This window comes from Lepisosteus oculatus, chromosome 10, assembly GCF_040954835.1.
Source record: "Lepisosteus oculatus isolate fLepOcu1 chromosome 10, fLepOcu1.hap2, whole genome shotgun sequence".
Lineage (NCBI taxonomy): Eukaryota > Metazoa > Chordata > Actinopteri > Semionotiformes > Lepisosteidae > Lepisosteus > Lepisosteus oculatus.
In genome coordinates this window covers 1363855-1380674 of record NC_090705.1, presented here as the reverse complement: position 1 = coordinate 1380674, position 16820 = coordinate 1363855, and the positions used below count along the sequence as shown (strand labels likewise).

The 16820-nt window shown below is 44.2% G+C and overlaps 1 long non-coding RNA gene across 4 annotated transcripts; it reads left to right on the top strand.

Moving 5' to 3' along the window:
- Window positions 1-1958: 1958 nt before the first annotated feature.
- Window positions 1959-9559, top strand: LOC107078676 (uncharacterized). 4 transcript variants are annotated; one of them, XR_011190571.1, is made up of 6 exons: window positions 1961-2176; window positions 2800-2935; window positions 3259-3642; window positions 4195-4325; window positions 6267-7083; window positions 8203-9559. It is a non-coding gene; the product is annotated as an uncharacterized lncRNA (long non-coding RNA). The 4 variants fall into 4 exon arrangements; XR_011190570.1 differs by having other exon boundaries at window positions 1959-2176; window positions 2783-3642; XR_011190569.1 differs by having other exon boundaries at window positions 1959-2176; window positions 2712-3642.
- The last annotated feature ends 7261 nt before the right edge of the window (window positions 9560-16820 follow it).

Below are 16820 nucleotides of genomic sequence, written 5' to 3'. Positions count from 1 at the left end.
ATTGCAATTTGACCTGGGGAGCTGTCTCCCGTGAGCTGTGTGGAAGAACTGTGCTCCTCCATACAGTACATCACAGGTTTAAGAGATGCAAATCCCACCAGTTCACGGTGATGCTCATTAGAATGTATTTGAGTTGACAAGACAAACCTGGAGCCAAGAGGCCTGACTCCAGGAGAAAATCTGAGACGTGCTTCTGTCATCTTCCTGCTGAAGAGCCTCTACCCCAGTATGACCAAGCCACTGGCCTCCCCTCTGCATCCCATAGCTGCCACTGCGAAGCCGGCTTTTTAATCATTTTTAATTCACTGAAATGAATTAGTTAATTAATTTCATGTTCGTGTGTGGTCGTCACCATTACCAAAAATGGCAAAACAGAATTTCGTCCTTTAGAAATGCTGGGTCTTTCCTTTCTGTAACATCAGCTGGGAAAACAGTTAAAGGCAGTAAAATTCCTTAGCACTTCATCCAGATCTTCTCCTTCTTTGGCATGATTTCCATGACTCTGACCAGGATAAGCAGACTGAACCAAGGGATGAATAATAAGCTTACAATGATCACTGTGTGGTACAGCAATACTACCATATGTGACAGAGATGCTCCACACAGGGCTGTGGCAACAGCACAGAGGATTATAGGCTGTGACTTAACATCAGTCAGTGGGATTCACACCATCCGCTGTCACAATAAAGCCCCATCCACCATTCAGGATCCCAGCCATCCCGGCCACAGCCTGTTCTCCCCCCTGAGTTCGGGCAGGCGGTACCGCACTGTTAAAGCAGGGACCACCAGGCTGAAGAACAGCTTCTGCCCTACAGCAGTGCGCATCACAACCAGCAGAGTGTGTGAGGCCTCAGAACTCAATGCACCTTCACTCTACACACTTTTGACTTGGACTACGATGTACATGTGATAACCACCATATATGTATTGTTCTCTACCATGTATTTATTGTTCTGTTTGTTCACTGGTTCTGTCTGATTGTATGTCCTAGCACTTTTTATTATAGTATGTACCGTTTTGTGATGTACTGTCTGCATTGTGTGGTGTTGTTTGTCGCACTTTGTTTGTCATCGGCTCTGTACTGTGCCTGTCCTGAGAGATTGGGGCGAATAAGAATTCCAATGTACACGTACATCCAGTATGGCAATAAACTCCTCTACTCTACTCTTGAAATGTATTATCAGACAAGGTACAGTAAAAGCTGTTGATTTCATTGAGAAGCCGTGCAAATAAAACGTACACAGTATCTTTCAAACTATAGAAGCAGTAGAATGACCACATATGTTAAAGTAATTGATTGTGATTTGTTACATATTCAAAATATTGTGTAATGAAAACACATTTCCAATCAACGTGGTTAGGCAGAAACAGAACATGAAGAAGCAATTCTTCTGGAAGACCCCTAATTCACCCTGTCACTGTACTGACAGTCAACAGGACTTAGAAGCACAGAACACCCAGTCCCAGAGTACTCTAATTGCACTCATTCTTCAATCCACAGTAAATCGCAGTGCCATGCAAAGTGAAGCTACTGTATTTGACTGAAGTGATTCTAGGCGTGTGTCACTAAGCATCTCAGCAGGGCTCGTGCTGCAGCTCCTGTGGACAAGCCTTCCAGGCGTCAGACTGGGGCTCTGAGGCTCTGGGCTCTGGGCTCTGGGCTCTGGGATTCTGGGGCTCTGGCTCTGGGCTCTGGGGCTCTGGGATTCTGGGCTCTGGGCTCTGGGGCTCTGGGGGTCTGGGCTCTGGGATTCCGGGGCTCTGGGCTCTGGGCTCTGGGCTCTGGGCTCTGGGGCTCTGGGGCTCTGGGGCTCTGGGATTCTGGGCTCTGGGACTGGCAGGGCGGCAGCAGGTGTTCGAGCAGGTATCTGCTTGCGTTCTGGCCAGACCAGTTTGTGCAGACGAGTGACAGAGCGAAGGAGCTGGGGGTGTCATGGGCCCGCAGTGAGCCGCAGAGTGCACGCCTCTTCCTGTAACTCTCATATTCCCCGCATGACAATACCTGTTGGCCTCGGCTGCTTTGTTACCTGAGCACCGCTGCCCCCGTTCCCTCACCCAGAGCTTGGCGTATTAAGCGAGCACGCTCTTCAATACCGTCGTCATATCCTTAGTGTTCCTGCTCTCTTCCGAACGGGACAGTGATCAAGTCTGCTCCACGGCTCCTCTCCGTGTAAAGGTAGGAGCTCATCTCTCCAACACATTACAATCGAGTTCTCCAATACCGGGAACGAAATCAAAAGAATTAACTAATGTTTCCCAGAATCTTTTAATAAAACACAAAACCTTGATGCATTTTTAACAAATATTTTACAGTACTATGGTCTACAGCCTTTCGATTCAATATCTAGTTATCCATCATTAAGCTGCTTATTCCACTGGAATGTTGCTGCAACCTGGATCTTATCCCAGATCCACAGCCTGCTGGGTGGTGTTGTACCCTGAGTGCTTCACAAGTCCGCCAGGGCACACCTACAGACAGATTACATATATATCACTTTAAAAAGGTATCATCTTTTTACCAGTTTTTGCCAATATGTCTTTGGAAATAGGGAGGACAAACACACAGACATGAGGGAACATGCAGACCCCACACAGAAAGCAGCCCAGACTGGAATTGAACCCAATACCCAAGAGCTGTAAGGCAGCACCTACAGTACAACACCACCACCCTTCCCATAACTCCAGCCCATCCTGAAATATTGTGATTTCAGGTCACCTGTTTCATTGCTGTTTTGAACAAATGAGCAGATTCCAGGATGAAGGTCAGTCTTGCACTCTACAGCCCCTCTGTCTCTCCAGGATCCATCCCTCCAAGCACAGAGCCCGTCCATGACTGAGCCTCGGTGTGGGCAAAGTCACGAGACGCCTGAAGGCCCAGGAGGAGCAGGGAGCCGTGGGAGAGACACGACAGGGCTCAGCTCTGAGTACAGCGCAGGTGAACTCAATTTCTATCGGCAGCACAGACACAGTCCTCCCACTGTGAGAGGCATTGCACATGAATCACATTTACAAGTTCTACGCCATTCTGCAGTGCCAACAGTGGTTACATAATGACTGCTCATACCCAGTACCAATTTAACATACAAATTCTGTCAGCTTCAGTCAGCTTCAGTTTTAAAAGTCTCAGGAGAACTCCTGCACAAGAGTGTTTAAATTGACACATAGAGAAGAAATAAACTCTAAAATAAATCACTGTAAGGGAATAAAATAATCCTTTTTGCATTCCACACTGTTCTTTACACACACACACTGACTCAGCACGGGGGTGCAGCAGGGCGCCCCCTGCTGGTGAAGCGATGCAGTGCGAGGAAGACGCACCCTGCTGGCCCTCGCGCTGTCACCACTCTAGGCTCCTGGATATCGGCTGCTCTCTGGGGACCCCACAGACAAGCAGCACTCTCAAGGTCACAGCGCTACGTGACACCCTCGCCCTCCGCGGTCGGCCACAGCTCAGCCAGCCCAGCCTGTAGACAGAGCCCGGCCGCTCCGCCCCAGCGCTGAGACAGCTCGGCTCCAAGCACACTGAGCATCTGCTCCGCACAGGAGTGCAAGATGGGCTTGTGGCTATGTTTTTGCATCTGTTTGCCTCTCGCTACAGAGATGCGGAGAAAGAAAACAGCAGCATCTAGGAGGAGCTCTCCGGTATGCATTAAAATAAATATTAATAAACTTAATTTTACATAGTGCCTTTAGAGTGGCTTCTCAAAGAGCTTTACAGAGAGAACGAAAGAACAAAAATACACAATGAATGGAAAAAGCAGAGGTACACAGTTACAATGAGGGTTTGAATACAGTAGGAAGACAGAGGAGCAGACACAGGACCAGTTAAGTAAACCCCTTCTAAAGAATAAGGTTTTGAGTCTAGAGTTAGAGGAAACTGTATATCACATGGTGAGCTTCACTGGGATTAAACAGAGGCTTGTCCTAAACTGGGGACTCTGCCAATGGTTAAAGATGTGGATTTATTAATGACCCAGTTGGGGTACTGTAGCTCATATGCAGCCTCTGTAGAGTTAGAATGATGATACAATGAAATGAATGTGCAATAAGATATTTTTTCCAACTATGGCACGTTATTACAGGATTTTAATCATTTGAGTAAGATCGACCTGTATACTAAGGACATTTCCGTTAGTTAGAAAATCATACCCTGTTCTAATACATGTGCAATATTGTCTGCCTCTATATTTCCAGGAAACAAAGTTCCCCAGCACCTGGAACAAAGGTGTTCAAAACTTGTGCTTGGGTTAAACTGGATGAAACAACCTACCAGTTATTCCCAAAATTCCCCAACTTTGATTCAGGTTAAAGATGACTAAAAACAGGTAACCAAGCTTGTTTTCTGTCACAGAGTCACAACAGAATTCTCACTTCCACAATTTTTTTAAACAGTGAACACATTTTTAGGGAGCCATCTTGAATAATAACCATGTATCCAGTACTGTAATAACAGCTTTTGAAGACATCCACCAATTTTGTAACTGCTTTACCCAGTACAGGGTCGTGGTGGAGCAGGAGTCTATCCCAGCAAGTACCCAGAGCAAGGCAGGGTACACACTGGACAGGACAGCAGTCCATCACAGGGCACACACAGACACACACAGACACACACACTCACACACCCTGGACAGGACACCGGTCCATCACAGGGCACACACAGACACACACACACTCGCACACCCTGGACAGGACAGCAGTCCATCACAGGGCACACACAGACACACACACACTCGCACACCCTGGACAGGACAGCAGTCCATCACAGGGCACACACAGACACACACACACTCGCACACACTGGACAGGACAGCAGTCCATCACAGGGCACACACAGACACACACAGACACACACACACTCGCACACCCTGGACAGGACAGCAGTCCATCACAGGGCACACACAGACACACACAGACACACACACTCACACACCCTGGACAGGACACCGGTCCATCACAGGGCACACACAGACACACACACACTCGCACACCCTGGACAGGACAGCAGTCCATCCTGGGCAGACAGACACACAAACTCACACCAGGGCCAATTTTCCCAGAAGCCAGTTAATCTACCAGTATATCTGACTGTGGCAGAACACAGGGATAACATACAAACTCCACACGGATAGCACTCCAGTTCTAGAGTTGAGTCCAGGGCCTGGTGCTGAGAGGAAGCACTGATAACCACTGTGCATTCATATCGCCTGCTTTAGAAGATATGAATTTTTATAACTTCATTAAAATAAATCTTTACTCCCAACTTCAAACATGGGCAGTTAAATTAAATTTGACCCTTAGGCATATACATCTTTATGCATTTGTGTGTCTGAAAGTGTACAAATGCATATGTAACAGTTCATTGCAGATGGAGCATATCATTTCCTCAGTGAAAATCTTCCCACTGGAAACTGGTGATAATACTGAGTCACTATATGAATATATATACCAGGCTGCAATAAATGTATTCTTTTCAGATAGCAGAAAATGACTTTAATTAAACCTATCATTTGTCTCCACATGCCAAAGGCTTGTGGGAGATTAAGGCTTTCCCACTCCTGATTACCTGTATTAGCATTGTTCTGCACTTGTGGGGCAATTTGAATTATTATTCTAAAATTTTCATTCTCTCATTCATTTAAAAACCCAGAATCTTTGAACTGGTGAGGCACTCTGAATCTCCTTGTGTCACGGGTGAGCTGTCAAAAAGAATGGAAAAGAAAAGTGCAGACTTTATCGTGCAAGAAAATGCCAAGGGAAGCACAAGAGACTTCATGGGTGTTGCAATAGTTGTGCAGCCTTCACAGCAGATACACACAAGCCCTACTTGCAATGGAAATGCGTCGATTCTTATCAAGTCTTAAAGCAAAACAGAAATGCCTTTGACAAGTCTGGACAGCAAGGGCACAGTCATGCTGAAACAGTTCAGGCTTCTGCAAAAATTCCAATAGCAAGCAATAAAAAAACAATGTTACGGTAATTATTATTTTCATCATCAAAATGAATCAATTAATCACTATTTTTTACTGATGTGATTCCTGTTAATGATTCTCAAATTGCCAGCACTAACTTACATCAGCACTGTGAGAACAGCCAGCTCAACTAGGTCAGCCTACAAATACTATAAGAGTTTTTAACAATCCCCTTACCGAGATACATCTGTGCCAATATTCACATTATAATCTTGGTTGATCTTTTCTACATCTGCGGTTCCCTGATGTTGTTGTTATGTCCTGTTTGTGAGTTGGTTCTGTGCTTTTGTGTTTCAGTATTACGGCAGAAGCCTGCCAGTGGTTGTCTCACTGATGGCACAGAAATCTTCACCCACAGATCCTGGGGCCTGTGGAAATGCAACAGATGAATATTGGAGCATTTATTGCATTTTTAATGCCTCTCGATGTGCTTCAGCCCATTAACTCTCAGCTAAAGGGGACTTGCATTTACCATCCGCTATACTTGAAGACTTCTGAACGCAAATAAACAAGGTCCCACGTTATCATGGAAAATGCTGGTTTCTTTTGTTCAAAGCCTTTTTTGCAGCTTAGCATGTTAGCCCAGATAGACAGAACACAGTTTATAGAGGATGTTGTAGCTGATTCATAGTGCGGCACGCCCTCTCTGTGGGCCTGAGAAAGCCTTTCATCAAGGCAGATAACACCCTGTGTGCACAGAGCCGGAGTCAAAGTGCTTCATACAACCTGCTATTAAATATTGAACACTGCCTGTGGCAATGAGTGAGGAGATAACAGCCCATTCCCACAAAATAACAATTACACACAGGAGAGGGTGCCATCTCGTTCACCCACTCAGACAACAGTGTTCCACATCTTCACCCAGCAGAGGAAATATTATGTGCCTCTGCGTCTCATTCTGCATAGCTTCTGGATTTATTCCTTAATGAACTCTTAATAGGCTCTGCAGCTATTGTTCGCAAGCTTTTCTAATGATAACTCAAAGGAAGCGTGGAAACATTCTTGTTCTTTTCCTGTCTCTCAGGACCGAGGCAGAGAAAATCAAGCCCTTACTCTCTATCAGCCAAGGAGGGACCATCAGTTTGGAAAGGCCAACTGCAGAGACTACTGACAAGTAAATAGACACCCAGGCTTGGTACACCTGGTGGCAAATCCATGCTTATCCCTGACTAAAGCTTGTGTCACCAAAATAAGTTCATTCAATCCCAGTTAGACAGTGAAATGACTGATGTTTCAAAATAATATTTCACTTTCATTCAGGTGCTCACTCAGGAAGGGACAGACAGCATGTCTCAGACGGAGAAAAGATGAAGTTCTATATTAAATATTAATTACCACAGACAGCACAGAAGTGTAACAAGTACCAGAAGCGCCTAACATATCTCACAGGGCCTGATGGTATTCTAGAAATTGTACTTAAAGGAAATGAGTGGTGCTATTCACAAGCCTCTTTCAGTAGCTTCTTGGGACAGGGCTAATACCAATTCTTGGGACACAGTTAATGCTGATTCTTGAGACAGGGTTAATACCCATTCTCGAGACAGGGTTAATACCGATACTACTTCTTGAGACCAACTTCATACCAACTTCAGGTCTGGGCAAACACATGACAGACATTTAAGGTGACATTTAAGGGAGACAAGTGCAGACTGTAACATGCAGGAAGGAGAAACTTAAACTATAAGAGGTAACGTTACGTGTTATAACACTGAGACTTGACATTATAACTCCTTAAAGAGAAAAACTTAAAAAATATTTCTGTTTTGGAATCAATTCAGAGAAAAGCAACCAGACATGTTCCTGGGTTAAAATAAATGTCCTAAACTGACTTAAAGAACTGAAGTTTGTCTGTTACAGTTTTGAACAAAGACACTTGATTCAAGCCATCGAATGTCAAAGACAGATCAAGTCACCCCAACAGACATCTTCAGAATAAGAACAGGCACTGAAACACTATGTAGATGTGCATTGAAACCTGTGAACAGCAGGCACTCCTGAACATCAAGGGTTGTGTGAATCTAGAAGACATTCCCAGCCATGTTGTTGAAGCCAAAAATATGACTTTAAAGAACTGCAGGACAAAGTCCTCAGACGTGTAACCCTGAAAAATCAATTGAGCTGCATGAGCCTTTATAACCTTTCTTGTTCCTTATGGAGTCTGTTATACAACTGTTATCATGAACCAGATGTTATTTTCCTGTCTAATTTAACATATTATACCTCATTTCATTAGGAAAACACTGTGTGTTTCGATGCTTGAGAAACGGCGCCACACACTTAGTGGGTGAAACCAGCGCGCTGTCTAAGAGACCCTGGCGTGAGAGGACAGGCTTCAGAAGAGCACATTGCACACTAACCATCACTACTGACAGGAGAGAAGAGCTGTGTTCACTTCTGTTCAGTGTCATATGCACAAGTGCAATGAAACGCTTGTTTGCATGTGTGCTCCGATACAAAGACATGAAAGGAATCACCAAAAACATAAACACAGAACAGCAGCAGACACAGCAACAAGTTAAAGGGGGACAGGCACTGCTTCTCTGGACACGCACGTCACCAGCAGCATCAGACAAGGAGGAGCTTTACAACACAGCACAGATGAAAGCATGAAGGACAGGAGCAGCTGGATATGTGGAGCAGTGGTCGGGGTTCTGGACTTGTAGCTGGGAGGTCGTGGGTTTGAATTGTAGATGAGACACCTCTATTGTAGCTGACCAGGGCACCTTGCCTGGACTGTTCTAGTTCCAGCTGAGGGATGAGGACGATCAGCATGACGGCCTGCTGCACGTTCCTGCGTTTTCCATAAAGCCACAGAGGACAAAAGTCCACGTGACGTCCAGGACTGATATTTACGCCTCAACACTTGAATTCACAAATATAAATGAGGAAACACGTTGTAAGGCAAAGAGGGAGACTTCCGTTAGCTCAAAGGACGTGCAGGTGAGACAGTGGTGTGTCCTGTGGGAGATCTCCAGCTCTTCCTTCAGCCTGCACTCACAACAACCCTGGCTTAGCAGGATGCCTGTGTCAGCTCTGGGGCAGAGTGGTTTTCTTTCAATGTCCAGTCTTGACGTCCCTGCTGGATACAAGTGGTATGTTTAAAATATAGAAATCAGTGCTTGAATAAGTTTTTGTTGTGTGTTTTCTGAAGTTTGCTTTCAATTTGGTACATAAAAGAAACACCTACAGATGAACCTGACTGCGTTTCCAATCATATCGGTAGATGGATCGACTGGTAGACGGGGTGATGGATTGCGATTTTGAGAGGTTTTCAGTCCAACCAGCAGATGTCCCGCTTTCACACACGTGCTACAGTGTATTATATTTGACTCTTGGCTTCCCCCTAGTGGTAGACTCGCTTTCTGCTATTTGGAAGTCAGTCTTGCTTTTGAACTTGAACTTGAACTCGAACTTTATTGCCATACTGTATGTAACCAGTACATGTACTGGTACAATGGAATTCTTACTTACAGAAAGTCTTTCGATTGTTAAAACAAGTGTAAAACACAAAGTGCAGACAGTGCATCAAGACAATATACAAACAGTAGACAATGTACAAGTAAACAAATAAACAGTTGGAATGTAAAAAATGTACACGTGTAAACAATGACTGGAGATGTGTAATAAATATGAAGTCATAATGAGGTAGATGGTGTTGGTGTGGTCCGAGAGGCATGGCTAAATGTGTTCACCAATCGCACTGCTTGTGTATAGCAGCTATTGAAGAATCTAGTGGTAAGTGTCCGTATGCTCTTGTATCTCTTGCCTGAGGGCAGTGGGGTGAAGAGCTCATGCCCGGGGTGGTGACTGTCCTCTGTGATGGCCAGAATTCGACCATGGCAGTGGTCGATGGTGCAGTGGTAGAAGTTCACCAACACATGTATTGGCATCCCCCATCGCTTGAGGCACCTCAGGAAATAAAGGCGCTGCTGAGCCTTCTTCATGATAGAGTCAGTGTTCACAGTCCAGGTTAGATCTTTAGAGATGTGAATTCCCAAAAACCTAAAGCTTGTGACTGTTTCCACGTCTGTTCCATCAATACTGAGTGGGCTGTGAGTGTGTGGCCTGTGTCTCCGAAAGTCCACTATTAGCTCTTTCGTTTTATTTACATTCAAGTCGAGGTTATTGCTATGACACCACCTTAGCAGCTGTTTAATGCGCTCTTTGAGCGTTTCAGTGATGGCAAAGATTAACAAAGGGTTTTGTACAAAATCATAGTTATATAAGGGTCTTCTGCATCAAGACACAGTTGGTAACTCCAATTTGGGAAGTTATACAACAAACCTACTGTAATTGAAAGACCTTTGCTAAATCAGAGTTCTTTAAACAAGCAACATCAACAATGCATACAAGAAGAGGTTATGCTTTAGCCCTCACAAAATTGTCAACAGTGTTTAATTTGCAGGATGTAGGCATTTAAGGTAATGCATACACTTGAATGAATGTGCAGGAAATTAATACTGATTATAGAGATGTAATAGTGGAGTACCACAGGGTTCTGTATTAGGCCCACTTCCCTTCATATTTTTATCAGTTATTTATATTCAGGTATGGTTAGTAGACTAGTCTAGTTTTCAAATGTTACCAAAATGGGCAGATTAGAAAATGCTGCAGAAACTGTAAGGAAAAATAAGAAAGATTTAGATCACTGGGCAGAATGTCACATGTAGTAAAGCCCAACAGAAGCTCTAAATGTAATGTTTGGAAACGCTGAGCCTGAAGCAGCTGCCTATGGAAACGACATGGGCGTTGTTGCTGCCACAGCATTTATATACTGTAGTTTAGACAATGTGGGGAAGCAATGAAAAAGCAAAAATCCATCCATCCATTTTCTAATTCACTTTGCCAATAGTGGATCGCAGGGGGAACTGGAGCTGAACTCAGGAAGCAGAGTGCGCAAAACAGGATCACCCTGGACAGGACAGCAGTCCATCACAGGACACACACACTCACACACTCACACACCCTGTGATGTTTTGGATACGGCTGTGAATAACATTAGTCAGTAATGCGGAGCGAGTGGAAAAGATTGATGGTGCTCATGGCAAGCTGCACACCTGAAGACGTCTCCACAGCCGAAGAGCTTCGTTTCTTCATTCCACTCTTCAGAGGGGAATTAACCTTTGCTTGTTCCTTCGCAGCCAAGACACGCTGACGCAGCTCTGCGCTCAAACTACGCATTTGCACTAATTGTATCAAAGAGACAACGAAAACGAGTCGGTTAGGAAAATGCACACGCTCTCTAAGTTGCGTCAGATAAGGAAGGGTGTTGGTCTCAATTACCGCGTATAATTAGCGTTTCTTTCCTCACTGATTCGACGAGGAGTTCTGGCAGACGCCGGGCTCATCTTTGTCTGGTGCTGGGCTGACACACGGGTGCAGAGGTGTAACTGTGGTCATATCTGTTGATGGTGCCTGTCCCTCTGGGACTGACCGGACCCTCTTCCACGCTCTCCGGCCTGGTGCTGGCCTGCCTGTGTCAGTGTGGGTGGTCAGTGAATCATTCCTGTCTGGTACAGTGCGTCTGTACGGCACACTTTCCTGATGAGAGTGCAGTTCACACCTTGCCTACGGGCTTCGCAAGGGCTCGCCGAGGATAGGCATGAGTGGGGGGGGCACCCCCTCGATCAATGGAACACCTCAAAATCATTTTCTATGAATCACTGGGCTCTTCCGTGTACAGTTTTCAAACTCTAGCCGAAGTGGTTTGAAAGACTGGCCACAATTCCATAGCTCAGCAATTTATGTCTTTCATCTATCGCAAACCCTCTTCAGTGGGTTCCGGCAATGTGAAACCAGTGGGAGTTGAATCCTTGGCTGCTAAATTATTAATGATGATAAGGTGAGAATTTACAAGAAGTGCTTACTCATTAAGAAAACAATTTGATGACTCTGACAACACTGTTGTCTTCTTATTAATTTATCCCTACCGCCCCTACAAATAAAAAATTCCTTTATTTTAATTTAGAACGTGAATGTAATGTTTTTATAAAGTGGGTAAAACAGAAGGGGAAACCACAGTGGTCAGATTTGCCTGAAGGACTCCAGGCGGTGAGTCCCCTCAGGAAACCCGAGGTCAGCATCGAACCCAAGCAAATCTGAGCACATTCGCTGCACCTGTGAGTCCTCCTGCAGAGCTGCCTTCAGCTCTGTACCTGAAAGAGTCTCAGGGTGAATTCCTGGCCTCTGAGGAATGTCAGGCACAGGGTTCGAGTCCCGGGGGGGAGTGAGAGCACGGAGCAGCTGAGGGGTATTTAAACCAGGGGTGTGGGGCAGCTGACATCTGGCCAGCTGTGGCAGGATCAGGACTTCACACAAAAACACACTAAGAACAAACTTAAACTAACAGCAGATCTTTTCTGAAATACTGACCCTGCAGTGCCACAGGGATAAGGAGCCAAGGGCAGGAGCACAAGAGCACAGCACTAACATGGAGCTGCTGCACAGTATGATATACCAGCACTGGAATCAGGGGGGAAAATTCAAACTTACACATTTTTCAGAAAGATGGGCAGGATAAAAGTAGGGGGGTGAGGGCTAAATATGAAAACTAATCAGCAGGATAGAAAAATGATGCAGGCACGTACCAGAAGATTAGGCTCTTTGTAAGGGCTTAACAATAGGTGTATGTTCTAAACCACCCAATGCAGATACGGGCACCTATCACATAGCTTACAGCATGATAAGATCGAGAAGCTCTGCCACAAGGATGACAATCTGAGGATATAGGGATCATAGTATATCTACAGTAGTGTTATATTACTGGGAAATATTTTCTCCACATTTTCTCCATTTCCGTGTTCTGATGGGAAACAGAAGCTGAAATTAGGATGATTGAAATTATTACTGATTTGCTTATTGACCTAGTCTTTCTAAACCACCTGGATATAATTAAGAGAATAGATGTGGTAAAACCACTGGGAAATTACGACAGCTCTATGACATCTTTTGATGTGTACTTGAAATCTCTGAAATCTGTGTCCAGAATCAGAGTCTATCATTTTAGAAAAACTATAAAAGACTGTGAAAGTATGAGGCAGAGCTTACAATCAGTGAACTGGGAACAGAATTCAACTGAAGAAGGGTGATTAAACTTCAAAATGATCATGTTTACAAGTTAATCCCTAAAACAATAAGTCAGAGGCTACACAAATGTGGCCTGTATGTTTTAATGAAGAAGAAACAAGAAGAAAATCAGAAAGAAAAGAGCACTCACTCCACAGACAGGATTCAGAGCTATGAAAAGACCATACCAAGCTACACCTGCAAGACTTAAAAACCGAGAAGTCAAAGACAGAAAAGTGTTCTGCAAGATATACTGCGAAGCTACAACAGTACAGGAATCATGAAAGCAGAAGTAGTTTGTGAGATAACAGAACATTAATAATAGAACAAGAAACAGCAAACATGCTTAATGAAGATTAGGCAACCAGTATTACATAATGTATATCGGCTAATTTTAGCATCACTGAAACTAATGTTGTATGGGGGCTAAAATGGTTAAAAAATGAATGATTTTCGGTGTTATGATGGTATTTCCCCAGTCTTCCTGAAGGAAATGAGACATGAAAAACACAGAAACCTAATTAGCTCCAGACATGAGAAAACAGTTTCCTTGCTCCTGCTAGACCAGGGGTGGGGAATGTCAAGGGCCATTTGGATATTTATGACATCATTCACGGGCCATACAAAATTATCCATTTAAAAATTAGCCTGCTATATTTGGTCAAACATTTAATTAACTCACCCCTAGTGTGATGGCTGGAACTGCCTCTCTTTGGTGACAGGTTTTCCCTTCACCTCCATGAACTGCTTGACTTCATCCCGCAGTTCGTAAAACGCAGTGTGTTAACACTTTCGCAACGTGTACACTCCCAGCCTGCCTGGCACTGACTGCCCTCTGAGTCACCGCGATACAGGCAGACGGGCCGCAGGCAGCCGGCGAGAAGCATGCGTGTCTGTCCCGTCATGGACTCGTATGTGTCCTGTCTGTCCCGTAATGGACGTTCCTTGCTTGTCCCTCAAAATTAACGTTGTTATTATTATGATTAACTTAATATAAATTTATGTTGCTATGAAAAAAGCTCCTAGATTTATTGAATTTCAAGTCCCGCCTGCGTAGGCCTGGGCGATATGGCCAAAAACATTATCACGATGAAAACATTCATATCAGTCGATATCGATAATTATCACGATAAATGTCAAATCATTATTTCTTTCAAGTTTAAAGGCAGATTTTTTTCTCCTGAGTGAAAGTTGAAGAAACCAGACAGTTAATTGGTGAACTGAACTCTTTATTTTAAGAACACAACACTTGCCAAACAGCAGAAACATTAAACAAATCTGTTAGCTGCCCGGTCTGCAACACGCACGCGCGCTCGAGCAGTCATGTTACCGTGTTAAAATTATATTGAGGAAAATTATATCGCGATAATTATCGTTATCGAATGATCGCCAGGCTCTACGCCTGCGGTTGCCTTGGCACAGCCAGACCAAATGATTTCGCGGGCCGTATACGGCCATTCCCCACCCCTGTGCTAGACAATCCAAAATCTCACAGCAGCACTAAAACCTTGCAGTCTGATCTCTCCACATTTCAGAAGACAAGTGAGGCTGGGTTTTTTAGACAGTACTGGGATGAGACTCTAAAGAAAACCAGGTTTCTGCTGTGAAACAGGGTCTAACAGAATGGTGACATGTTGTCAAAATATAGACATTGCAAAGTTAGCAAAAGGTATGAGCAGAAACACAACTCTGGCAGTGCTGAAGCACAGACCCGATCTGCCTCCGGACAGACTGCTGTGGGCTGCTCCCCCACTCTCACCACTCTCCCTGTGCAGCTGCAGCATGTTATGAGCACGTACCACTGATGCTCCTTCGGATTAGGTAAGGGGAAAAGCTGGCCATGCTGAGACCTAGAAATGGGGATTCTTACATTGTCCTACCTGCAAAGCTCCACTTACAATAATTAAATCCATTCAGCCTGTGTGCTGTGTTTCGTTTGTGCATCAGTGTGTCAAATGCGTTTCGTGCTTTGAAGTTCTGAGACAGTTTTCAAAGAAAGCACTATTAATACTTATACATCTGAAACAAGTGATGAACAGATAAAGAAGTGCAATGTCTGCATATCTATATTAAAACATTGTATTTCTCCGCCTCTTATCGTTATTACTGCGAATGAGTTATCTGAACTATGGATAAACTGCTAAGATCTCATCACAAGGGAATAAGATAAAATTCGCAATAACTCAATTAAAAACAACTTGGAACGACCAATACTTGACTTTGCCCCTTTTGGCAACATTCGCTCTTTCAATCCTCTTTGCAGCATCATGCTACTGTATGAGCTCACAGCACTTACTCATTTTCACACATTTTCACACAGGGTAACTGAGTAGACGGTCCATTATGCCTGAAGCGTACATATAACAGTTTCATTTTTACTGCAAAATAGTTCAGGGGAATTTTTACATTTTGTGTTGTAAACTCAATTTTTTAATCACTTTTTAATTTACCTTGAACAACCAGCACGTGCTGAGCAGTGTCGTGGCGCTGAGGAAGTCTCGGCCAGGCATGCAGGGGCTTGGAGAGACAGGGCAGAGTGATGCAGGGAGAAAGCAGACGAAGAGCCGAGCTGTCCGAATGGACTCTTGGTTCTGACTAGATCGTGAATTCGGAGGACACCCCTAATTAAAAAGACCTCCCAGGTAAGAAAGGGTTGGGCAATTTTAGTATCCAAATTTAGTAAAATAGTTCGGTAACTATTTTAACAGAGGTGGCAGAAGTAATATACTGTAGGTATATAAGATAAACCTCCAGGGTCTGATGGTATTCTACCAAGATTACTTAGAGAAACAGGACTCTTCCAACAGTCCCTCAGGACAAGGGCAATATCACAGTACCACCCAAACAGCCCCGATGAAGCTGAAACGATAACAGACATGCAAGGTTACGGAAGTTATAATCAGAACTAATACAGAGGATCTTCTTAGTGGAAATACGATTCCGTGGATTCGAAAAGGATCGGATCGAAAGGTCAGGAATAACTTGTAAGAGTTAATTGAGCAATCAATACACGGGGCACATTACATGGAATATTTACATTTTCAGAAAGCTTTTGATTAAATCGAAGATCAATTTACTATATTATTTTTTTATTTTAATTAAATGACCTCATAAAAGATTAATTCTTAAATTGCAAGTAGTAAGATCGTGTTTTAAATTAAATTCATGTATTTGGATTAGGAGCTGGTCAAAGGATCAAAAACTGACAGTAGAGATAACAGGTGTATGTTCTAAGTTCTAATAGGGGTGAGGAGTACTGCAGAGGTCTGCACTAGGACCACTGCTGTCCTTAATGTACATTGTAACGAACAGCTGACATACAGGTGGTACGAGCCGGCTGCAGCGCGGTGGCAACACCCCCCTCTACTCCCCTGCACATAACAGGGTGGTTGGCTGCCCGGGCTGACGAAGGCCTTCTTTAGCTCAGCTGGCAAGACCTCTGTTGAGCGACGCCGGAGGCCTGGGTTCGATCCTGATGTGGGGGATGAAACCCCAAGAACCTGAACTCTCTACAATATCAACGATCAAGGTTCTGGTCTAGTTATACAGTGTATATATATATAATAAAAGACGCAAGGAAAAGCCAGGACAATTTAGACAAAATCCCGACACAGGACAAGCGTTACCAGTTCCGGTTCTCATGTTTTGCTTTTTTAATGCCTCTTAGTATAGAATTCAGAAAGTCACACACTGGAAATGCGACAGGACAGTGTCCCTGACATTCCTGCCTTGAATCTCGCCCACCAGCTCTGGCTGGGACAGCGGCGCCAGCAGGCGGGCAGCACC